This window comes from Dreissena polymorpha, chromosome 9, assembly GCF_020536995.1.
Source record: "Dreissena polymorpha isolate Duluth1 chromosome 9, UMN_Dpol_1.0, whole genome shotgun sequence".
Lineage (NCBI taxonomy): Eukaryota > Metazoa > Mollusca > Bivalvia > Myida > Dreissenidae > Dreissena > Dreissena polymorpha.
In genome coordinates, this window is record NC_068363.1 from 25,967,233 (window position 1) to 25,994,021 (window position 26,789).

The following is a 26,789-nucleotide window of genomic DNA, read 5'->3' on the forward strand; positions in this document are numbered from 1 at the left end:
TCAATGATGACGTCCAATACATCACTCATTCCATATATAATTGTTGATATTCTAGATTTAATGCGTACGTCTATGCTCTTTGATGCTAAAGTTACCGCGAGCTTACTTAAGAAGGTTTTACATAGAAATGATCTGGGACAGAATAAAGTTTAACACGTCCAAAACGATACTAGACTTGCGACACCTTAAGGGTTTCGCGGGATGGAATGAGTGGAGAGATGAAATCAAATTGAAAATCGATTATTTCTAAAAAAAAAATGGTACGAAAAAATATGCGGGTAGGAAAAAAAAAAAATTTGGGTACGAAAACAAATTTGAGTACGATAAAATGGGTACAAACAAAATAAGGGAACGAAAAAACTATTTTGGTACGAAAAAAATGGGTACAAATAAAAAATAAGGTACGAAAAAATTTGTGTACGAAAAAAAAATGAGTACGAACAAATGGGTACGAAGAAATTTGGGTACGAACAAATTTGTGTACGAAAAAATTGGGTACAAAAAAATGTGGGTACGAAAAAAAAATTGGTTATGAAAAAAAATTAGGGTACGAAAAACTATTTGGGTACGAAAAAAAGGTTCAAATAAAAATTTGGGTACAAAAAAAATTGGGAACAAAACGAATTTGGGTACGAACAAAATTTGAGTACGAACAAATGGGTTCAAAGAAATTTGGGTTCGAACAAATTTGTGTAAAAAAAAAATTGGGTACGAAAAAAAATTTGGTTATGAAAACCTATAGGGAACGAAAAAATTAGGGTACAAAAAACTATTTGGGTACGAAAAAAAAGGGTACATATATAAATTTGGGTACAAAAAAAATTGGGTACGAAACAAATTTGTGCACCGACGGACAGACGAAGCGGCGACTATATGCTCCCCCTAAAAAATTTGGGGGGGAGCATAATAAACAAGTTATGGCAATTTAAAGGTGGTACGCAAACTTAATAATAGATTTATCAATTATATGCTTATTGTAAGTGAAAACAAGGGACAAATTGTCACAAAACCAGGTTTTCATTGTGAAAAAAAAATCTGATAAAGGGAGAAAACTCAAACTGAACTTTTGAAATGACCAAAAAAAATTAACCCCCTTTGAAAGTTTTTTTTCTTTTTAAATCTATTTTTAGTCGTGGCGGCCTTGACATTGGAGATATTGACGTGATTCTTTCGTGGGACACACCGTCCCATGATGGTGAACAAATGTGCCAAATGATTTTAAAATCTCACAATGAATGACATAGTTATGGCCAGGACAAGCTCATTTATGGCCATTTTTGAACTTTGAACTCAAAGTGTGACCTTGACCTTGGAGATATCGACGTAATTATTTCGCGCGACACACCCTCCAATGATGGTGAACAAATGTGCCAAATGATTTTAAAATCTGACGATGAACGACATAGTTATGGCTCGGACAAGCTCATTTATGGCCATTTTTGACCTTTGAACTCAAAGTGTGACCTTGACCTTGGAGATATCGACGTAATTATTTCGCGCGACACACCGTCCAATGATGGTGAACAAATGTGCCAAATGATTTTAAAATCTGACAATGAACGACATAGTTATGGCCCGGACATGCTTATTCCGCCAGCCCGCCAGCCAGCCCGCCCGCATTCGCCAATCTAATAACCAGTTTTTTCCTTCGGAAAACCTGGTTAAAAAGGCCATAATTGTTACAAAATGCTTGATACAGTTATCTGCTCTTGTTTATACATTGGGGTCATGTTGGTTAATAAGCAAAATACATGGTGTATGAACGCAATATGTCAAGGGACATAAAAAATATTTGAGGTCATATGCAAACTTTAACATAGATTTATCAATAATATGCATATTATTCTAAGTGAAAAAGGGCCTAATTCTGTTAAAATGCTTGATACAGTAAATGAGTTGTCTGCTCTTGTTTATAGATTGGGTTTATGTCGGTAATGAAGTATGCAAAATATAAAAGCAATATGTCAATGGACATAGGAAATATATTTGAGGTGGTACGCAAACATTCCAATGCGCAAGCCGACGCCGGGTTGAGTAGGATAGCTCGACTATATATATTTCATATATAACAGTCAAGCTAAAATGTAAATATACCATAAACAACAGGCTAACCTCAATCACAACTTTAATGCAATGCTTATAACAATAGAGATACAATGATATGCCAGGGATTGAAACTAACTGTTTACTATTGTGGGCAACCATCTTTAGTATTTTGGTTGCCCAGATAAAGAATAACGAGCCCAGAAATATGAACATGTGAATATTATACATTCTTTTAATAAAATAATAGATAATTAAAAACATTTGCTGACAACACATGTTCAATGCATGATGTTTTATTATGAGCCTGAATTGAATCATGTCCTATTCCTAAATAATGAATGTTATTTAACTAGTATTGATCCATGGTGATCAATTGTTTTTCAATTTTTATTGCAGTGAATTGTTTTAAGCTTTAAAAAAAAGAAGTTTACCAACTTTTGAAATTGAGTTGCCCAGGCCAAAATCTACTTGCCCCGGGTTCACGGTAAACCAATTATTTCCATCCCTGTATGCTCTTCATTTTCTGTTCTTCCATCGCATTCTCAAAATTAAACTTAAAGCCGATATTTTTTAATAACATTAGTATGAATTACTAACCATTATCACCCAAAAAACAATTTTACAAAGCTGTAATCCCGTCGTAGAGATTTAGTTTACTATTATCAGTGTTCTCTTTAAATACCGGCTGCTAGCGATCTTGCCGGTTACATTAACTCTTGATGCCGGCTACTTTTCCCAAATATATCAAGTAAATGTCACAAATGCTTTGGTTTTACTGCATAGTTGCCGGCCATATAACTGGCTACTCAAATTTTTCTGGAAAACACTGAACTATGCATGACAAACACAAAAAAATTAAATACATCTTAGATTCATTGTAAAAAATAAATTGACACTTCCAGCTTGTCGTCACTAAAATCCAAAGATTCAAATAATTTTCCACGAGATATGTCAACAATTGCGTAATCAAATGAATGAAAAATAAAAGTAAAGAAAGCCGGATTTTACATAAATTTCAGGTTGAAACACAACAAGGTAAAGGTAGTCGGTGAGATATAATAATAATACAGTTAGTAAGGCTCGTACCCTGGGAACGGTAAATATACTAAAACATACCCGGGAATTTAAACACTAAATCGGTTGTTGTCGGCTATTTTGTAAAAATTAATTATGTTTACATTTATGTCAATTTTCTGTTAAATGGCATTTATACAATGTATTATCAAAACTCATTTTTACAATCATTAATGTGATTCAATTTAAAATCTTAAATTGTTTAAAGTCGCATCATTGTATGACGTTGTCAAGTATATTTTCCGCGATGTCGCACGTTCACTTTTTACCATCATAGATTTTGTTAAAGAAACATTTTTTGGTTTGCGAGGTCCGTTAAATGGGGAACACCATATTTGGTATTTATATTATGTTTTAACAAATAATTCATGCTGTGTAATAAATATTGTATAAGATATTTCGATATTTATTGAAAATGTTTCAAATTGTTATTTATGAAACCTTTTATTCTAATGAGTGTATGCTATCATATTATACTTCGAATAGCAGATCTGTTGTACTATAATCGTATTATTCATTCTTTATTGTTAATTTCATTTATTGTAGAGAATCGTCAATGTTACATCTAGTCGCCAATCCTTGTCGTTAGTGTTAGTTTTCAATGCTTGTTATCATTGCCGTCAATGTTAGTCGTCAATCCTTATCGTCATTATACATGAAGGAAATAAAAGCAGAAACAGAGACGTATTCTTGATAACTTGATTATTCCTACGGCGTCCTCTCAACACTCATACTAAAAAGCATGTTGATGCAGATTTTTTTTAAAGAGAAGTTTCTTTAAGGTAAACAATATTGTTTTACTTTAATCGCTAGCATGTTTAACGACATCGGATTTTTGGCAGATATACAACTCGGATACAATCTAATATTTGCGGGTATGTTCAAGTTTCTTTACCGTACCCGGGCTACATGTAAGTAAAGTTAAGAGTACCCGGGGTACATGTACCGGTAAGTAGTACCCGAGCCGAGAATGTCAATTGAAGGTGTTAGAGATGCATTGAACCATAAGATTAAAAAGGGTAATTAACCACGGGCTTATTAAAATTAAAACGATGACATTACATTGTACCAGCTGTTTATTGTTGTATACTGTAAGCTTGAAATATTTTAAATAATGTAAACAACTTACCTTGTATAAAGTTGGCACATTGTTGTCAGGTGTAGAAACTATTATACTTATTTCTGTTAAGTTGCACTGGCTGAACCAAAAGAATTATGTAGTCGTTTCTAAATAATCACGAAACAATCTACTAATGCATATATGCTTGCCAGTTGCTGAGTTTGTGCATTTCCATTCATTATACTATCGGCCTTGGCAAACAGCGTAGACTCAGATTAGACGCCGCATGATGTCTGCTATTTGGTACGCAGAAGATTTGCATATCCACGGGTGTTTTATGTCAAATGTTATGGTTTTTCAATAGATCGTATACTTATCTACAAAACAGCGAATTAGCGTTCACTTGACATCATTTTTAATTATGTTATTTTGTGAATACTTTCTCGCGATCTTTTCGCCTTTGGTCGACGCCGTCTGCTATTTCAAACGATGAAGATTTCCATATCCACTGGCGTTTTTTTATGTCAAATGTTAGTGTTTTCCAATGGATCGTATACTTATCTACAAAACAGATAAGTAGCGTTCACTTTACATCGTTTGAGATGATGTTTTTTGTAAATACTTTCTAAGCGTTCATTCTGACGAAGTCGACCATTTTGACGGGTGTGAAGAAATACCGAATTTCCCGTAATTACCAAAATCCCCAGAAATCCACGAGATCCCACGAAATCCCCATTAATATTGATTGTGTATTGAAAAACTGCGTATTTTAATATAGATCGTTGCGAAATACACTGAAATCACTAATGAAACATTGTTTTATCAAAGTTTGATTTCGGGGATTTCGGTAGGACTTCGGTATATCCACATACCGCATTTTGTAATTCCGGTTATGTAAAACTTGCGAAACTTTTTCGTGATTTAATCAAAAACTATATTTTTCCCAGGTATAACGCCTACGCCAACAGGTAGATCGCATTCTTGTCCATATACATGTCAAATTTCAGCAAACGTGCTAGGCCAGTTTTCAAGAAACCCAAATCGCGACGATTCTCGCCAGCTTAACGAAAGTTAGCCCCCTTTATCATTCGTTCGATTGAACGTCATCAATGATGACGTCCAATACATCACTCATTCCATATGATACAATAACATATTAAATAAACGATTCATCACCATAATTAATACAAGTTCGGTTATTTACTTAACGAAATGCAAACGTGCATCACTAAATAGTTTATTTATATTGATATTTTTGTTACACAATACAATTTAATAATATACATGAGCTCATGGTGCAAAGCACGTGATTATTTAAGTGAGACCCTCTTTCAGCATTGTCACTGCCTTTTGCACAGTAAACATAAAATACATAAATAGTAATTTTATTCTACGAAAGCACATGATATTGTCTTAATATGTGATGAAATAATGTTAAAAAAACGTGTATAATTGTATTCAGTTAAAGAGATTAGTGTTATGTACAAGAATAATAAATGTTATATCAATAAATTAAAAAAATGTGAACGCTTGTCCGACTCAAACATTTTAAAAATATGCATTCAAGAAACCGACATTTTCCATACTTTTGAAACACAAACTAAAGGACTACAAGGTAACAGGTCGGAATTGACACACATATGTCTAACGAATGACATCGGGTCATTCATGCGCTATTATTGTTTAACTGGAATACACAGTTAATATTTCGAGCTGCCAACACAATATAGATCGCTTACAAACGTAGAATTAGAAAATAAAAATATGTAAACAAGCGTTGGCAATAAATTGATTATTTCAAAGTTGATTATTTCACACCTCAAGTAAATATCGATCTTAATAAAACAGTGATAATAAATAATACTAATTAATACGTTTTTTACGTACAAACCATACGCAAACAAAGATCATGTTAAAAAATCGCGCTTTAATTATTAAGTTAAAATAAGTTTTCAAATTGCCATCGCTGTTAAGTAATTGATCTAGTTTACTATGACGAATGCAGTTACATTCATGACTTTATAGTGTCTTGACTGGTTTTAGTGCTTAAGGCGTCTTTTTAACCAAACAAACATAAAACTAAAATCACAAAACTCTAGAGCATGTTAATACTCATGGAAAATCAATTGGTTACTCTTTGACAATTGAACGCAATACTTGGTGACGAAACAAGTCGAATGTTAAATGTTCTGAAATGGATAAGCCAACTCTATGATGTTTTGACGTTTTGCTAAGTTTAAAGACGGAATAGTCCGTAATTGAAAAGAGAATGTCATTTGCTTATATTTGATATATGTTGTTAAAATGTGTTTCAAGTGAAATGTATTAAACACATGTTTTTTATACTAACTATTAATAAATAAGAAAACATACACGCGCTCTATCTACTCCTTTAAAAGCGTCAATACTCAAATATAACCCGCGTAAAATAATATCACAACAATCGAACAAAGCGTCGTCTGAACGAAAGTGAGTCTGACCAAACAAACTTAATTCACGTAAATTAGAAGTCAATGTAATTTGCTTCTAGTTTATATATGTTGTTAAAATGTGTTTCAAGTGAAATGTATTTAGTGATGGGGATTATTACTAAATATTATATAAACAAACAAAAAACTATCGCAAAACACCAGAGAAGTTCAAGAGGAATGGACAGTTGATAATGAAACAAACAACGAAACATGTTCGAGTTCGAAATATAATTGTTTATGTTACTGAAAATCATACTTCATTTGTTGAGAAATATTACACAAAATCAAGGTTTCAACGTTTATTGATTGACACATAGCCTTCTGTTGCTAAAAAGGGCGTGCTCATTTAATAAATAAACAACTACACCAACTACAACTACAACAATCATCAATCAATTCGTTTGTATGCACATTATATATACATTTTAAGCCGCCTGAACATTATGCCAGTTTCAAGCATGTGATTTTGTTCCTTCGAACAAGGTATTTAACTAATTTAACAATTAAGAAATGTGAGATAATCACAAATAACTGTTTCCTGGCGTTTCAATAAAGCTCTTATGTACATGTAAATGTGTAAATTGTTAAAGTATTTCCTGATATAGAAAGATCAAACAATTGTAGTATTGCGCATGACTTGTGCAAATTATTTTACATCGAACTGTGGTGTTGTTCAAGTTTTTTTTAAATTTCATGAAAATCTAGTAACATTGTCCCGTTACATAGCTCGAAAATACATAGATGTGGGAATGTGGAAGAAATACAAATTTGGAAACTCATCAGGTGAATTGTGTGCTATTCAACCAGACCACCATTAACATATATACCAGTCATTTTTATCAAGGTGTGTTGATCGGTTATGCGAAACATGTCGAATCAGATTGACAAGATGATATGGAAAACTACGTTTAAAAATAAACCTGAAAGTACATAAAACCATGATGAACCAATACATTACCTTAAGGAAAATATTTACGGGTCTATTAAAAGCGGTATGCGTATTTACGAATAGTGTTATAAATAAAAGTGAGGTATCTCTATAAAAGACGCCATAAAGTAAATATTAATGCTTACTTAAGATTGTATTAGAGATGTGTGGCCTTAAAAAGACGACCACAGCACATTAATACAGCAAAGCGATTTATAGACAGTATATTTTGATTTGTCAGAACGGAACACAGTTATGGGTGTTGGTTCCAAATGTTATCTCCTAATACAAATTCATGTGCATTAGTGACAGAAAATCACTGATTAATGTATCATAAAGACGATGCCTAACGAGGGTATAAAATATGTTTTTGCATAAACATTGTGTGCATTGTTTGTCTTCGAAATCAATAATGATGCCAAAAGCTGTACACTTGATAAAGCTAGAGATTCAAGCGTGATATTTGTTTTTCGCAAAATGTATACTTAATGGTTTATTGACCAATATATTATTATACAACAATGTGTTGATGAGTGTTATGATAATTGAACTAAACATATTACTTCTAGACAGATTACATGGTTTCACGTCATCCATATACGAAAAACTACCCAAGTGGCTATGCTTTTTCAACGGATTTAAATCATTAAAAACTCGTTCAATATATCGAAATTTGTTAACACTGATTAATTCTAGCAAAATAAAAAAACCTTACCGCCCACTCGCGGACATGTTATTCAACACACCGAACACTTTAATGTTTCATTGCGTTTGAAATACAAATTTGCCTCCTAGAATTTCAACTAACTTCAACATGGTTTTGCCATAGCCATATCAAAAAGACAGCCCCGCCCACGTTGCGGTTATGTTTTGCAACTAACCGGAACCATTTGCGATCTCTGCCGACATATCTTAATTAATCATTTCTGATCAAGTTTCCTAAATATTTGATGAATAATATGGCATCTAGAACGTATACAATAGTCCACTATAGCCGTATACGGGTAATAACTCTGTCCCTTCGTTCGCATGTTTTGAAACGGGGAAATATTTTCAAACTCGTCAAAAAGAAATTATAAAATGTACTGCCCACATTTCAAGTAGAATAGACTAAAAATGTAACATCTATAGTGTTAACACATTTTAAATAAAGCCATATAAGGAACACCGTCCCGCCCCCTGGTTACCATTTGTAAGCGAACTAGAAGCATGTTCGACCTCATCCAAGAAATCATTTGAATACATATTCTGGCAAAGTTTTATAAAGACTGAACTCTAAATGTGAATTTTCAAATTTAAAGAAACTCTTTTTTATTTAATTGACCTCACAATTTTTTAACTTACGTTATCCAGTTTCAAACAAAGTCAAAATATAATTTTGAAAAATGTTCTTATCAAGTTTGTGGCCTATAGGATATTAACAGTGTAAATGTTGACTACGCATGACGCACAAGGAACGATGATTGAAAGGTGATCCCAACAGCTCACCATGTGCATTATGTGAGCTTAAAAAATAGTGTCATCGGCTTTTGTTTTTATTGTATTAATAATTGCGCAAAATGCAATTTTGTTTGGAAACTGCTTTAGTTCTACTTGTGTCAAATCCTAACATAATCATTGAAAATTGCTAAAACATGCATTGTGTTCGTAGTTTGTAAGTCATATTATCTACGTTATATGGAAATAAAGCAAACTTTATAAATAAAATGCATATTATTGTATAAACATTAAGAAATAATATGTACATTCAATACGACCAATACAATCGATTCAAATGTATGTTAAACATACATTTGAAATGGTTAAATGCTCCAAACATCAGAAGTTTGCCAAATTAAGTGAATGTACTTCTCTTTTGTTATAATAATAAAACTATATTAAAATCTTTAGCACCACTTTACAGGTAATATTTTACAAAAACATGCACAAAACATTTTGCTGTCCAAAATACAACATTTCGGGAAACAATTCAAGTAGTTAATAAAATGTTTCGATGGCATTGTAACATGTTACAAAAACAGACACTTAGCCGACAGCATAAAAGTTAAATTACCGCAAGATGTAAATCTACAATCTTTTATTCCGTCTCATCTGAAATAATGTTTCCTTAATATTTTATTTGTGTTTAAGTACGATATCTAATTGTGAGAAATGTAGTTTTGTATTGCCATATTATGAATTCAGCAAAAAAAACTATAAACACTATCAATTTATATAAATCCCTATTTATATGAAAATAAATATTCACAAGCCAAAATGTTCCGAAATATACCTTTAAACGAGTACATAAACATCGCAATATCCTCATAAAAGAATATCTCTTGGAATAGGATTCAAATAAACTCGATATTTACATCTGGAAAAACACTCGTTAAGCTCCACGTTAACCTTTTATACCAAGATCAAGGATAAATTCATATTGAGTGCGAGAGCACCATTTTCAGTGTCTGACTTATTGTCAGATTTTAGTTGTTGCTACATTTACTGAAATTTGAAAATTCAGATATCTTGTAAATTGCAACGAGATTGTTATACATAAATTCAGATTCTATGTATATTTTTAGATTCGGTTGCCGTTTTCGGATGAAATTTATAACGGCGGACGTGAATTGCGATTTCTTGAACAGTCTTTTCATTTGAGCACCAGTTTACAGTCTGGTTCTAACGATGTTTCTCATGTGACATTAACGTTTTTGAATTACTCGAATTGCCAGAAAAGTGAAAGTTTGTTGTTAAAAATTACTGAAATGGGCTCGGAAGCGAGAATAATTAAGTGTTCCGACATTCAAAGTACTTGCAAGCATCGGTATCTGGAAAAAATGTTGTTTTCGTGTTTTGATTTCAGCGGTTTATTGTAGATAACAGACCACGATATGCTACGCCACCTTATTTTTATGTTGATGGTTAATCATGACATTTCGTAAATTGTGTTACTTGTCCATCGTTTATTAAACATATCACACTAGTTCGTGTCTATTGCAAGTAACGATACACGACAGAAATAAATAAATCCTTCCCTTCTACCTTTTAATCCCACCCACGATTAATCCACGTCATGTTTGCCTGCACTGCTGCTTAATCGTATATTAAGTTCCTTGCAAAAGGAATAAGGTCATTTTCACGGCTCGCTTGATGCTCTTAATACTGAACAGGCTGCATCGAACGAAACTAGGTTCGGCATTAAGATCCCTTCAAATTAGTATATTAATCAACAACACGTACTCAATATATTTTTAAAGGAGATTATGCGAGTTGTATATGTGTACAATTGTAATATATTGATAAAAATATGTTACAATAACACAACATAGGCAAGAACAATTATACATTGAAGATGAATTTATAAAATGCAGCAAAGACAAATTAGCGCCCCGAGCCGATTGTGACGAAGATATTTCGTACATATTTTCTTACAGTAACCGATGCAATCGTCTCTTTATTAGGATAATAGTTAGTGTTCGAGTGTCGTATGAATATATATCGTCGCAGAAAAAGTAAAATGATCCGTAAAACTAAATATAGATTCACATAGTACATGTATGATGTACAGACATTTTTGATTTCAGAATTAAATATCTGGCTTGTTTCGCTTATTTTGACACATCTTCTTCTAAACTTTTATTTTAATTCATATTGAAATATATGTATAATATGATTTTTACACATTTTATATAAATTCAAAAATATCTGACAAAATCGTATAATCTCCCTTGAATATATATTTCATATATTCAAACGCAACGACAACTCCAGGTTTAGCCTATCATCTTCAAGTTCAATAATTTATAATGACAACGACAGTTTTGCAAATATCTTACAGTTCTTTGTCATTGCGGCGCAATGAAACTTTGTCTTAATTTAGCACACGAATATATCATAATTCCTGCCTGCATTTAAGTTCACAACTTGTAGTCATGTAACTGTGTCTGACTTTTCATTTTGGCCGCATTATTGACATTTTAAATGAGCAATCGCTTGTTATATAGAGAAACACTCTTTCTATTGAGAACATAAAACCTTTAAAAGGAATCCGTAGTAATCCGAATGGCGTATTGTTAGTTTTTATATACAACATAAGTTTCGATGTAACAATGAACCGCAAAAAAATATTATTTTTTTAGATAAGATATATTTTCAATTGCATTCTCTTATTTTACCTTCAAACACGATTACAGACTTTGTATTGTTTTCATTGCTTCTTGTGTGTACATGTTGGCTTGTAACCTATGATAAGTCTTTTTTCAGTGCAATATTATGTGTTTCTATTATTTTGATATAAACATACATGCTTGATTCATCAGTCAACATTCCATCTAACAATGATACTTCTGCTAAGGTATTTAACAATAAACGCATTCAGGGAAAGGTTATAATTATAACATCGTTCGTACAAAGACCTATAGATAACACAGATTGGAAACTTCGCGCTTTATCGGTGTATCACGATTGCGATAAGATAGCGACGCGTCAGTAGCAACGGCTACGATTATCGAGCAAAGTTATGCGAAAATGTTACGGCGCTATAGAAAGGCGGCTGTAACTTGGTCAATAATGATCCGATTTTTATAAAATAAAGTTTCATAGAAACATGAGTAATTATGTTTTTATAAAATCTCGATTTTATTTACCTACAATGAGAATTTATAATGCCGCGATCGTTTAAGAAATAGCGCTAAGAATTTCCAAATCGCGGCAAGAATGCTGTTGAATAGTTTATTTGAAAGGCTTTTGCTGATTAAATATTCTTGTATAATTTGGTATTTCAAACAGTTAAAACCTTATACAAATATTATTATTTCAAAACGGATAGATATATGTTGTTGAATCATAGTCATCTCACAATTTGTGTTTGTGTTTTAATAGCAATATCACAGCTATCTGTTAAAATATGTTTGTATATTAACTTGCATGTGTAACATTGACAGGAAACTGGTAATACTAATAAAATAAGATATTAAATGAGAATTTAAACCCATACATTGTACTTTCATCTAGTTTTTTTATTCATACCAAGATAAACATATTAACCAAAATAAAAATCTTATTTCTTCAATTTGAGGTGAATAATGGCGAGGTTTTTCACAATGAATCAAAGCACGTTTGACGACATGTGTGTATAATAGGGTAAAAGAGCTTAAAATTGTACCGTCTTTGTACAAGGCCAAAATCCTTTAAAATGAACAATTTCCTCCAGTTTAGTTACTTCATACCTAGATTTACATATCACCAAGCATAAAAATCTGACTTTTATCTATTAGGGATGAAAAATGAAAAAGTTTATCAAAAAGAACAAAAACACGTTTGACAGCAATCTTGTACAACAGAAGAAAAGAGCTTAAAATTGTACCAACATTGTATAAGGCCAAATACTTTAAAATGAATATTTTCTTCTAGTTTGTTTAATTCTATACTTAGATTAATATCTTGCCTAGCATAAAAATCTTACTTCAACGATATGGGATGAGAAATAGAAAAGTTTTTCAAAAAGAAACAAACCACTTTGGCGACAGGTGTGAAAAATGATTGAATGGAATAACAGTATAAAATAGTACAAAGGCACAATCCTTTAAAATACCTCATTTTCGTCTACTTTTTATAAATCATACATAGATTAACATCTCACCTAGCATAAAAATCTTATATTATCAATATGTGATGCTTAATGAAGATGTTTTTAAAAAAATGCTTCGGGCCTTTCAATTTTTCAAAAAGTATCGAAAATGAACAAATCCAGTGTTCTCTTTCAAATTCCGATAAATTAATAATTAATTAGAATAATAATTACCAAAACCTAAAGAATTATCAACACAGAAAATAAATACGTATTTTTATTCACACAAAAAATTCAATATGTCTTTTTTCGGCGACCGACTTTGCTCACTACGTGAGGTTCGTAACGTTGCGCTTTCAGACATTCATTGCTCTGCAAACTGACAACCGAGCGCTTAAAACACTAATTAACACATTAAGATTGTTAATAACAATATCAACATAATATAAACAGAACAAATCATGCTCAGAATACCTTACGACAACAAATATTAACGACTAATTACGAATAATAATTGATTGATTTAAAACAAAATTGCCGACAGTAGCTGGAACAGGGAAGAATCTTCAGGTACACCGGCATCTCCAAAATCAATGTCACGTGACCCGCGTCCGCCGTTAGATATTATCGCATATCGCTATCGCGAAGACGAGAGTTTCCAATCTATGTTATCTATAGGTCTTTGGTTCGTATAAGGGACACTCTGTCTCATCATTACTTTCACTTCTGACAAGTTTTCAGAAAATCAATAAAGCTGAATAAATTTATGTTCTCATAAATTGGCTGACCATTAACTTGAACTGTAAAATTGGCAATGAACATACGAACTAGGGCCCTCCTGTTTGTTTCATGGCATCGAACAACGATTATCACTTCTTCCAAGCAATACAAATACACACATGCATATCCATGCTATGCAATGCTAAGCTCTGTACAATTTTTGAACAGTTATATTCTATGTATGTGGTAATTTAATGTGAATTTGAACAAAGACCTATTGACTTCGTTCTTGTGATTGGCATTTCGTGTCAAAACGTTTTTTTTTTCTGATGCAAAATAACTTTAACAAAATTGAAAAATGTATAAGGGGTAGATTTTCAAACTTGGTCATGAAATAATCATGCTGAATTGACCTTATACTTTCACGCGACTAAATGGCGACTCGTTGTCCTATCACGATTATTAATGGATGCTGAACAAGATTTATGTCTAGACATAGTGTACAGGTGGGATTTCAAACACATCACTATATACATGTTTTTGTTACACGAATTTCAGACCTGCAGGCCTGTTTCGTAAACTTTTTTAACAAAACATATTTGTCTTATCTTTACGTTTGATATTGAATTATGTTAATGTGATGTTCAGGACAATATTATGATGACTTAATTACCTTATTTGACATCTGATCTTGAATTATGACCTTGATCTTAGACCTAGTAAGTTGGGTTTTGATTATGGCAACCTGTCTGATCATGCACATAAAAATTGCAAACGAGTGATCTAGTTGTTAACCCTTGTTGCAACGTGTTGAATAAGGCCGATATATCATTAGATTTTGGCCTTACGTGAACCCGTATTGAAACTGGGTCGATGAATCATTGGAACAAATATTATTACCAAATTTAATGAAGAGTGTGTAGTAAATGTAGTATAGTGATTGACACCACGTGACAGAGTTTTAAAGTAAGCACATTGTTTTGACCGAGTTTCATGAAGATATGTGGATCAATGTTGCCTCTTGATGTTCATATGATATGTATTTAATTTGACCATGCGCTTGACCACGCACAACCAAGTTTCAAACTCGATCGAGATACCACTTGTACAAATATTCCAACCAAGTTGAAACACAATTTAAAAATACAGTTGAACTCAATAGTGTTGAAAGCTGTTTCTTTAAGTGTACTTAGTGACACGTGTTTTACCCCATGAACCCAGATTTAAGCTGCTTTACAGCGAACAGTAAATAAATCTTTGCGACGACACACTTGCAAAACTAGTTCGTATAAGACACATATATTATCATTGAAGCAAAATTTAATATATATTACAGCGTGTTCGGCTTCCGTAACACATACATCTAAACAAAGTGATATACGAATTAAGAACCCGAATAAGAACATTTTAACAAAACATATCTGTGCAAATATATATTATGAAAAGGAAATTTGTACTGTACTTATAGAGCACGCTAAACAGGAAACGCAATTACCTCCTTTAACTTTACATTGTGAAATACTGATCGTCCACACTCATTTGTGCCTTCAAGGCGAATGTTAACAATCAATCCAGTTACCAAGGTGGAATAGCGAGCCGTACATTATCGGTATGGTATACTTTCTTAGTGGATAACCTTGTGTACAGCGTTTGCCTCATATCAAATTACGAACTGCGATAAGTTTTAACTTTAAGACATTGTTAAACAATAGTGTTTAGAAATTGTGGAAGAAAATGGAGTTTACGCATGTCGCTGTTATTGTTAGAACAAGTGGTTTGCGTATGCAATGCAAACCGTTTTTGGGGTGTTGTGGGGTTAATATTACCTTTATGGTAATTTTCGTTCAGAGCCAGCTTATTATATTCGAAGCCTTATTTCTTTAGAAAAAAATGAAGCATTGACGTATTAAAAAATGCTCCGGATTTACTTTTTTCATTTATACATGTCAATTTTAATAGGCAGACAATACATCGTTCTGACCATTATATCGATCTTTTAAATCTTGTTTTAACGGACGGACGTGGAGTCAGACGGACCGATGGTAAACTTGAAGTGCTCTATTGTGAAACACCCGTTACTATTCGTGTAAAATACTTACGACATTTGGTTATTTATTAAACACAACTTATTAAGGTCATACAAATAGTTAATGTTCGGAACTAATTGTCAACTGTCTATATTTGCTTTTTAACAAAAGGTGCATATACAAATGTCTTAAAATCTTTAGATTATTAATTTTAATTCATGTAAGGTGACCAGAAATAGTATTGTCAGTATACACATATTCTTAAAACGCCATTGCACATAACAGTAGTTGTTTGTACCGTGGGATAAGCGGTCATTGGTTAATTAGTTCAGATATGAATAGGGTCTATTGAACATATATTTCGCATTTAAATTGTTCACCGAGCTAGAATTGACTCATCCTAGGTTTATGTCATGCTTACCAGAAATTGGTTATCGTGCGTTATTGTATGTTTGCATGCTTGGAACGAATGATTTGCAACGCCTGACAAAGATGTTAAAACATTCTACTATGTTTATAATTGGAATCAAAACAAAACATTTTCGAAACAGATATGGATATTTGAAACTATATTTGCAACGAAAAGCGCTATGTGTGAAAATATTTTAAACAAACATGCAAATGAAACAAAAAAAGTCACAATAACGCAACATTCCTGTGTGATGTTTAAAAGAATGTGTCCACATTGAGCACCACACAAGCGTAGCGATTACGATAAAGGCACGTGTGATTTATGCAATTAATGATTGAAGACATTGAACTTTAAATGTACCAGTATTGTGCACTGCAAAAATGTCAAACTTGCTGTAAAGTATGTTATTAAGTAGATGTAATTAAAATATTGTGTACAACTATTTCATGTAGTTTGTTCTGCATTGTCTTATTCAATTAGGAATAGAAAGCATGCTGACATATTTTAATAAAAAATATAATATAAACTTATACATTTGTTTTTAAAGACCCAATTGTTCTATACACAATTTCCAGCACGAGAAAATCTTACTGGAATGGTCAGAAGTGTACAAGTATGCCTTGATTCACTGAATGTTAACATGTTCAAATATATGTGTTTGTTTTCAAAATCATGTTCAAGGTTTTTGAATATTTAAGTTTAGTTAAGGATAATTTATGTACGCACGCATTACCTGCACACACAACAATTTCCATAAATTTAAACGCAGTATCATACTAGGTAGTACTGTTTTTACAAATGCTCTATTCGAACTTGTTTGTTTTGTAGTATAAAACACGGCATCATTCACACAACCCATGAGCGATATGTTCTCTTGTGATCTACATATTAACAATTCCTCTATTCTAGTTTAAATACAGCTGATAGCAAAACTGTCCTGAAATTTTAGTTATACATTTATGAACAAAATATCACATTATGAATTATATAGACGTGCTAAATAATGAATGAGTAACCAAAATATGACAATAAACATAATTATTAAATGCAAAATACTTCTTTATTATGTGTTTAACCTTTTACCTCTTACATACGTATGCTTACGCATCTGTAGTCCCTTTGAAAGTTAAATTTAATTGAAGACCTTTGTAATTAGATTCACATTTTAAAGTCTTCATTATCAAGCCTTAGATACTGATGAGCAGCAAACAGCCTAAAACCTTAACAAACTGTGAGTTACTTGCAAACTGTTCTGATTTTATGTTGCTTGCACATAGCCATTTCCCCTTTTCTTCTGAGTGGAAAAGGGTTAAATGAACACTCATGTAAATTTCGCAATAATAAGTAAAAACAAGATGCGTTTGTGAAACACTATGTCCTCCCATATATTTGACCTTTGACCTTGACGGATGACCTTGACCTTGACCTTTAACCACTCACAATGTGGAGCTCTATGAGATGCACATGCATGCCAAATATCAAGTTGTTATCTTCAATATTGCAAAACAGCTACCATTTCCCTCATCTGTAAAAAGTGTAGTTCATTTCAGTGAACGTGTTGTGACACATATGATATAATATGTTAATATGAATATGTTTAACATAGTAATCTAGCCATGCTGTAACCAAATGATGTAGTAGACTAATGCTATGCTGCTTAAAAGCCGACACCTGCATTGTAGAGATGCCAGTGAATCACTTGTATAATACAATTCAAGGTGTTTAATTACAAGTTTAAGCAATTTAAACAGTGAGCGAAAACCGGATTACACCAGAATAAGCTGCCTAACTTAACATCATTGTTATTTAAGTTCACAAACTAGCTGACCCAATCAATATAAAGCTTGCTTAAACCTCGTATAACGTTGAAAGAATGGGTCGAGCTATCGGGTAATAATGCAGAATTGACCACATTTGAAGCATGAATGACGTCGGTTCCTTCGTACGCAGTCACTTTATAACTTGAACACAAACATAATGTTGTCGTCTGCCTATTAAATATCAATCGGGTTCAAAAGTCGTATACAGCAGAAGCGTGACAATGAATTATTCATTTAAACCCTGATTATGTGTAACCTTTATATCGATGATAGCATACATCCTTAGACAACTGAAAGCGGCGCAATGCAATCAAACTGAATTTATTAATTATTAATTATATTAACTACACTGCGTTTTAATTTCAAAATGAGTATAATCAAAGCGTCTGATTTGTTCGACATATGAAGAGTAGTTTATCAATCTTGCTTACTATAGGAATGCCACTAACCTACGTGTCTTTGAAGTCATAAAATGGCTTCTTTAAGGTAAAATGTCCTGTTGACCAAATAGACAAACCTTAAATCACAAAACACTATCGTCATTTTCAGTAAATATAAATCGGCCACGCTTTGAAAATGAAACAACATTTTTTGTACCTCCACATATTCATTAAGGATTAGATTTTAAAAACAATCATATTCATATTTAAAAAAAGACTCGTTCAAGAAAATGTTTAATTCTAAAATTAAAAGTTTTGAAATGACTGTAAGCCAATTTTTTTTGTGATATCGGTTAATGTAAATAACAAGATGACTTTGTAACTTGTGTTGTGACAAGTATGTGCTCATATGTTACATGCCATTTATAGGTAGTGCTTAAAATGTGTCCCATATGATATGCCTGTAGTGCTGCGTATCATTATTATGATTATTTAAGATTGTTATGTTTCATTTTAATATTTTACTCTATTTACAACTGTATGTTAAATTATGACAAGTGATAATACGAGCTGTCTTTCCCATTAAAGTTAAATAATGACATAGCTCATTATGTGATAGTTTATAAACCTTCAACTAAAAACTATTTGTTTTACCGAAATAGTGTCACAATAAAATACATTTGCCCTATTATGATGATGATGATGATGATTGTTATTTTTATTCATAATTTGTAATTTATTATTATTATTATTTTATTTTTACTATTATTATTGTTGTTTTTATTATTAAAGATAAATAAATAAAAACACACCTGAGCACATTTCGATATATACCCGACAACCACTATTGAATGAAGTGCGCCGAATTGAATGCCGAGTTAAGTTGAAGCCGTGTAATAAGAGAACGCATGGTTTTAGAAATATATAATGGAAAAATGTCTTCAAATGATACGAATGATCGGCTCTTTCTAAACTTTCCGTTCAAATTTATAAAGCCTTTGTTCAAAACATATTCTGTCAAATAGGTCTTTGGTATTCGATAATTATTTTGGCTTTAATGAAGCGGCACTAGCTGAAGCAGTATTCAACAGTCGTTTTCCCAATATCGCTAATATATGAGGTGAATGACTTGACATTCAATCTCATCATGATGTCATTTTCCTATGGTATCAAATATGGGTTTCAGTTGAAAAGGATAATATGAATAATATGCCAAAAACACTCTTTTTTCAATATAGATTTTTCATATCAAAGCTTATTGAGAAATCAATATCATATCAAATGACTTTCTCATATACTAAATATACAACAATAATTGCAACAACTCAATTTACAAAAAAAATTAAAAGCACACTAACATAAGTAATAAAATAATCCAAACAAATGCAGACAAATACATGTAATACTAGTGTAGACTCTATGTTTTTATTCTTTGGTTAAAAGTAATAGTATGCGGATTGGGTTCTAATTCAATATTAGAGTAGATGAGTCTTGCTTAAAATATGCTTTCAAGAAACAGCATCCGGAAAAGGTTGTTAACTACTACAATATTAAGTTATTAACACTTGGAAGTTGTCCGTCTTAAGTGTTTGCAATGTGTTTTTAACGTAATGACGATTGCATTTTATTAGTTTACGAATACCATTTTAAAATAAATATCAATGTAATATATTTTAAACAGTTTCTTTTTTTGTTTATTTATGAATTTTAAACCGTCTAAAATAGTTTCATTTTCAATATAAAAAAGTTGAATATGCGCCTTTGAATGGGACATACAACTATTAAAACAATATGGTAACGTGAATTGTTTACAATACAACACTGATGTTTTATAAGTAATGAAAGTAAGGTCTTAATTTCATTCACAAATGCTGCTTAAATTGTTTTAGTGAGTGCATTACTTACGCTTATTTATTTTTTCGTCAAATTATTGCGTTTTGTTTTTATCTTTCATGTTAATCCAGTAACATTGTCCGGTTACATTTATAGACGCGTTAATCTTTACGAATTGCATTTGAAGCTGTGAATACCAATGGAGCGAATCGTGTGCTATTGAACATGAAAGTCGCTTTTGTAAAATAAAATCGGTCAATATTATCAAGGTCTATTTACCTGTTATGGAGAAATATTGATACAAATTGACAAGATTATGTGGAAAAATAAGTTAAACACTAAATCGGAAAATACGCTTAACATAATTAACCAATCCAATACACGTTAAAGGAAATATTAACTCAACAGTTTAAAGCGGTATGTTTTATAACATTAACTTATACTTGCCATGAAAGGGAGTGGTTTAAAATTTGACAACAATTCATTTAAATATAAAAAACCACGTGGATGATAATCATATCATACTTCTGACACATACACATTAAGTTCACAATCCCGATTACAAGAGTAAGCTTGTTTGCTATCAATGTGCATTATGCGTTATAATTCCATTTATGTAACATACGAAATCCAATGTATATAACGCACTAAATAAATTGCCGTCCTCCCTCAAAATTTAAAGAACAGTAATGTCATTTTAAAAACCTATCGAGCAAATCAACCGATATCTCGTGAACCAAATGTGCTAAAACAGGTTAAATATAACTCAACTACCCGTTGTAATTTCTGATAACATGTTTACAATAGCCAGTGTATTGATACAACGAAGCATATGTGATTTATAGTCAGGAATGTATATCAAAGTCTCCATAATTTCTACAACATGATATACATTAAATATGCTTACTTAACTAAGCTCAGATGACGCTGTCGCTTTAAAAAAACGCAAACAAAGCTAACGGGCGTTCAAAAGAGAAGCAGACTAGCTCATATGTTTTCATTTATGATTTGTCAATAAGCGTTGTACACAGGAGATATATGGAAATAAACTTGACAAATCAATGGATGAATTTTATCTCAAGATTTGTAAGAATAATTCGCATAGTTAAACCTGAAGGATCAAATCTAACAAAACATGTTCAAAAGATGCATGTTCTCGTGATTTCATGAATATAATTATATATATATATATATATATATATATATATATATATATATATATATATATATATATATCTATATATATATATATATATATATATATATATATATATATATAAATATATATATATATCACGATATACTTAACGATATACTTAAGTGTACTTAAGCCATTGAAATACCGAATTTCACGTGAAAATGACTTCTTAAACTCATTTATCTCTTTCCAGTAGTATTAGATTACTGAATCGTAGGGATAAGATCATTAACGTCAATTATTTGTTTCTTCGTATGCTGTATAGCGGGACTCTACTGTTTATAAAATAATCATATGGATATGCGATGAATCTCTGCCAAATAACCATGACATTCATAATAATTGTATTGTGAAAATACGAGAAAAACTTATTTTTAATTAAAGTTGGAACTGTGTCTTTCAAATTTAAACATTATTTAGCATATCCACATTAGGGCACAGCTAGTGACTACTTATTTTAAATACAGTTACGCGGAATCGCTTTGCGAGTCTCTAGTTATTATATTTTTTTAACTATGCCTAACCAACTACAATCTTTTACGCGAATATATAAAACATACGGGAATCATTTTATGTTTTCCTTAGTCGACGACGTTACCCGTATTACTAACGTTAATTCACGCACAAAAACAGAGCGCTAAAGCATTGCAGTTATTTGCTTTTGTGTAAGCCTTATAACTCTTTGAACATATAAACGAAAGTATCTAAATTTGTTGATTTTCAATTTATAGTGTCATTTAAAAACCGATATTATTATTATTATTATTATTTAATTGCTTACACTTTACTCATAAGGACTCTTCTTATCAAAAGAACATGATAACATATCGATTGAAATCGAAGCAGTAGTTAGATATGGAAAGATTTTCATTTATAACCCATTGTGTACCTCGGCGTTTGCGTTTCATATTTTTAAAACAAAAACAAAATTTTAAATAAAAGATAAATTAAACCAAAAAGAAGGTTTTCTTTACAAAAAATATCAAACTAACCACTCTCCAAGTTTACAAACTTTCTCGGTATAACTTTGTAAAAACATGATCTAAGTTGGTAATGTATTGAGACATGCTTTAGCATCAATAATTTAGATCACCGACCAATATCTAAAGCCCTGACATTGCGGCTATAATATCCCCCTCTTCATCTTTTAAACCCCGTGGTCAACGTGATGAAGTTTCAGTAAACATTGTATGACAAAAATGCCTATGCTATGGTATTTATTTTTTAACGTTTATTCAGAATCATTAAAGAACATAACTTACCCAGTTCTATAAATCTGACATTCGATTTCATTTAATTATGAACCTTTAGAAATTTGTGTTTAATAACTTTCGTTAATTAAAATATCTCATTAGGTCAAGATGATGTTACAGTGAAACTTTCCTATATTACAATACATAATTATATTAAGCATCTATAAAGTAGGCAACTGAACACGTTCCATAAGTCGAAAATGCAATATGACTCAATCATCCCTTCTCCGCTTAGCTTTACGGTTAAAACCCCAATGCGTTGCTTTGACCATTCAATATTCCGTGATCCGAGTTGTAATCATTAATGTTTATAGTTGGTATTCTGTTATTAAAGAAGTGAATATAAATAATTATTTTTCTTCTGGTAGAATTTCTAAAGTTTCACGGTTTGCTTGATTCATACATTTCTGTTACTGCTATTGTTTTATTCACTTAAGAAACACTATGTGGTTTTTTTTCATTTACTGCATTCTTCACACATCGTCAAAAACCTATTGACTGTGCCCTCTGATATTATGTTTTTGGAACGACGAAACGAAAATAAACAATGCAAATCGAGTGATTCTTCAGTAAAGATATAAGTGCTTGATCATGCCCCTGTTCTTGGCTTTTCTTTCTGGAGATTTATCGGATCTTCGGTGGGTCTGTAGACTTTTTATTTTTCGCACAATGTCTAGATAATGGTATTTTCTTCGCCTTGCATCATCTTTTGCCGTTTCTATTGAATGAACCTTAAGTTTCATTGAATATATTTCAATCGAGCAGATAAAAAACGCCAACAGTTAATGTTGCTGGACAACTGCTTGAAGATAATGCTAAAAGAGCATTTAATTGATAACTGAATACATATAATTTACTTGTATCGATTACACTAATGTGGCTACTTTACATTAATGTTTTTATTGTTAAATATATAAAGACAAAAATGCAAAGGGTCTAGATTTTATTTGTCTGGTATGGTTTTTGAACAAAGCGCTCTACAAGGCAGTCTTTGGAAACTATATTACGTGGATCATTAATTTGAAATGCCAGTTAGAATGGGTATAATACTATCCCAAGTATTGTGAAATCTTCTATTGATATTACCAAAGTCTGTGGATATTTGATATGAACCAATTGACGTAAATGGATTCACCAGAGAGGGCACTGCAAGTTTTTAACTAGTGTAAAGTTTGGTATATAGAATTCAAACTTTATACTTGAACCATATTATACTTTGAGAATGGAGCAGAAATAAAAAATAAATGTAATTTGTCTAGTATAATTATTTATGTTTTATATGAAACAAATGCGTAGAAAATGTGTATTACAATCACATTCAAAACTACATTTGAATACTTAACTTCATTGAGCAAATGATAAATTAGCGCATTTCAAAGCCGTCAATGCGCTTAACGCGTCTTTTGTTCTCTATTAATAATCAACCATCTTATCATTAATACGTAACGTGTATTAAAAGGTTGTGTGTTCCACTTGACTCAGCGGGAGTACGAACGACTAGTGTTTGTTAATGACCTGTAGATATAGTTGTATGCATTTCCTCACATTTCCTTAATAATATTACTGTTTTGTTATGCGTTTAAACGAATTAATTAGTGCTCTAGGCTGTAGACATGTGATACTGCATACATACAGGTTATCATTATTTTGAGTGATCTTGCCTTTGTCCACTTCATCATTTTAATGTGATCGCTGTAACATGTAACTTAGTATATGTCGAAAAAAGTTATGTATATTAAGTCGCCAAAAGTGCAATGTATTGGCAAATACTACATGTATAAAAAATCAAGACACGCTAAGTGTTGCTATTTACACTGATGTTGTTTTTATTATAGTTTCCTTTATACATGTAATCCAATGACAAAATAAATGCAACACAGTGTTCGTTGTGGGGTTAAATGGCAACATGTAACCTTCGAGGAAGACGAACGATTATTGTCACGGCTTGCCTGACGCTCTTAATTAAACTTCACGCAGCGGTTATCTACCCACGGCTACTTGTGATAACCACTGCCATCACAAGAAAATCCTTCCAGATGTGGAAGGTTATATTTAGGTATCATATTATGAAAAGAAGTATCATTTTCTGTTATACTTCGAAAATAGTGTATAATTTCAGGTTCATAATTTAAAAAAAAACTAAATAAAGAAAAGTAAAAATTAAAACCGGAAAAGTTTTGTACTAGCTTGGCTTTCATCACGTGGTTGGTTATAACGGCAGGGATTTGATATCGATATATGCTCGGAACCAGTCAAAGCTCTGCGCGGAGGTTTGCTATCAATACTCAATAGTTTGCATCGCAACAAATAATTTCCTGTTCTTACACCATGCTGTGGCATAGGTTTATTAGGTTATAGTGAAGTAGTATAGATAGAGCACCGAATGATACCATTTTCATATGAAATTATTCGTAATTTCTCATCAATAGACAAATGGTTTTTATTTCATAAAGTAGTATAGATAGAGCACCGAATGATACCATTTTCATATGAAATTATTCGTAATTTCTCATCAATAGACAAATGGTTTTTATATCATAGTCAGTTCAAAAGATTTCTGGCCGTAGTTTATAAATAGTGAAAGCATATTGTCCGACAGGAAATCCATTCCAAGCACATTCACATCCGAAAAGTGTTTGTCATGAGGTGATAAATAGCAAACGATAACTTTTTTCGTATGAATCATGACAGCCATCGGCCCGCTCATATAGCAATCAGCCTTTCCAACAAGTGCCTCCATAGCCTTGTCTGACAAAAACGTGTTTGGGGAGCCTGTGTCGATGAGGAAGATGATGTTGATGGCCTTTGAGTTTTTTCCTTCTCTGCGACAAGAGAGAGAGACCATGAGTCGTTTGTTATTTCCATGAATTAAACCAGATTGTGGGAAGGAACAAGGAAATGCAGCTGGCCCCAAGTAGTCCACTCGAAGTATCTTTGCGATTGTCAACAACTCGTCAGCGTTAACGTCGGTGAGGAGCATATCTTGCAAAGAAGGCTTGATGTACCCAGGCGGGTCATGAATAGAGTAAGTGCTGCTTTCACTTGTGGGCGAGGACGTTGACGTCGATGGTTTTTCCATTTTTTTTTGGAAAAGAAAAGAACGGCAAAGAAGAATTTTTCTGTCAAACTTTTTTGTATCACAGGAAAATGTCGTACGACCAAAGTATCTGAAATGAAGAACAACTGGTTCAGAATAAACACAAATACTAAAGCTCACAACCTTGGACTGGGGACCCTAAAGCTTTAAACTCAGAAATGTCACCATGATGGGTCAAATATGTGACAACAGTAGAAAAGACCCTTAGCTACCGTTAATGATTTATTATTAAATGGGATTCAAGTTTTGTCTCTGAAAGACCGTGGCGTCGTTGTCAATCAGGCGTTCAATGAAAAGTTTGAACCTAAGCCTAACAAGATAACACAATCAATGATAAATGCAAAAGTGCAGTTGTTGTTTTTTGGGGGGAGGGGGGGGGGTGGATAACGTTTAAATGATCCTTCAAGTAGACTTTATTTGCGGAACAAAATCCCCAACCTTATTGTTATCCAGCGTGTCAAAGGTTCTTACTTGTGGTTAATTTTACAAAAGTTTATTATTGAAACTTGTATTAAATATTAAAAATGAATATTTAAACATATCAATTGATTTTCCGTGTGAGGCGTTATATAATAAAAGCAAATCATACATGTTCAAAGTGAACTACATCAGCTACACCCTAAAATACTGTTAAAATCCCCGTTCGCAGAGATATGTAAGGGCAGAATCGTAAGTTAACAGGTTTTATATTGAGGATATCACTGAACATCCGGTTGAAATTTGTTGAAAACAAACAATATAGCGATTTTTATTTTGGAGTCGAGTTCGGTTAAGTACGAACATGACATAATTAATATTCATGATTCGACACGTTAATTCAAACCTTGACAAACAAAATTGCGGACACTGGCGAATTTAGTGGACAGAAGGTAAGAACAAATACGTTTTTGTTAATTCTATGCATTTATCTTCCATATGC

At 32.1% G+C, this 26,789-nt stretch overlaps 1 protein-coding gene and 1 long non-coding RNA gene across 2 annotated transcripts in view; one reads left to right on the plus strand and one right to left on the minus strand.

Moving 5' to 3' along the window:
• Positions 1-26,789, plus strand: part of LOC127843709 (endonuclease/exonuclease/phosphatase family domain-containing protein 1-like) — a 560,124-nt gene that overhangs the window by 400,814 nt on the left and 132,521 nt on the right. The gene's annotated exons all lie outside the window — the stretch shown is intronic.
• The window catches only part of LOC127843720 (uncharacterized), a 14,144-nt gene continuing 11,928 nt past the window's right edge, over positions 24,574-26,789 (minus strand). Inside the window, exon 3 of the long non-coding RNA XR_008032300.1 lies at positions 24,574-25,940. This is a non-coding gene — a long non-coding RNA (uncharacterized LOC127843720). The remainder of the gene's footprint in view (positions 25,941-26,789) is intronic.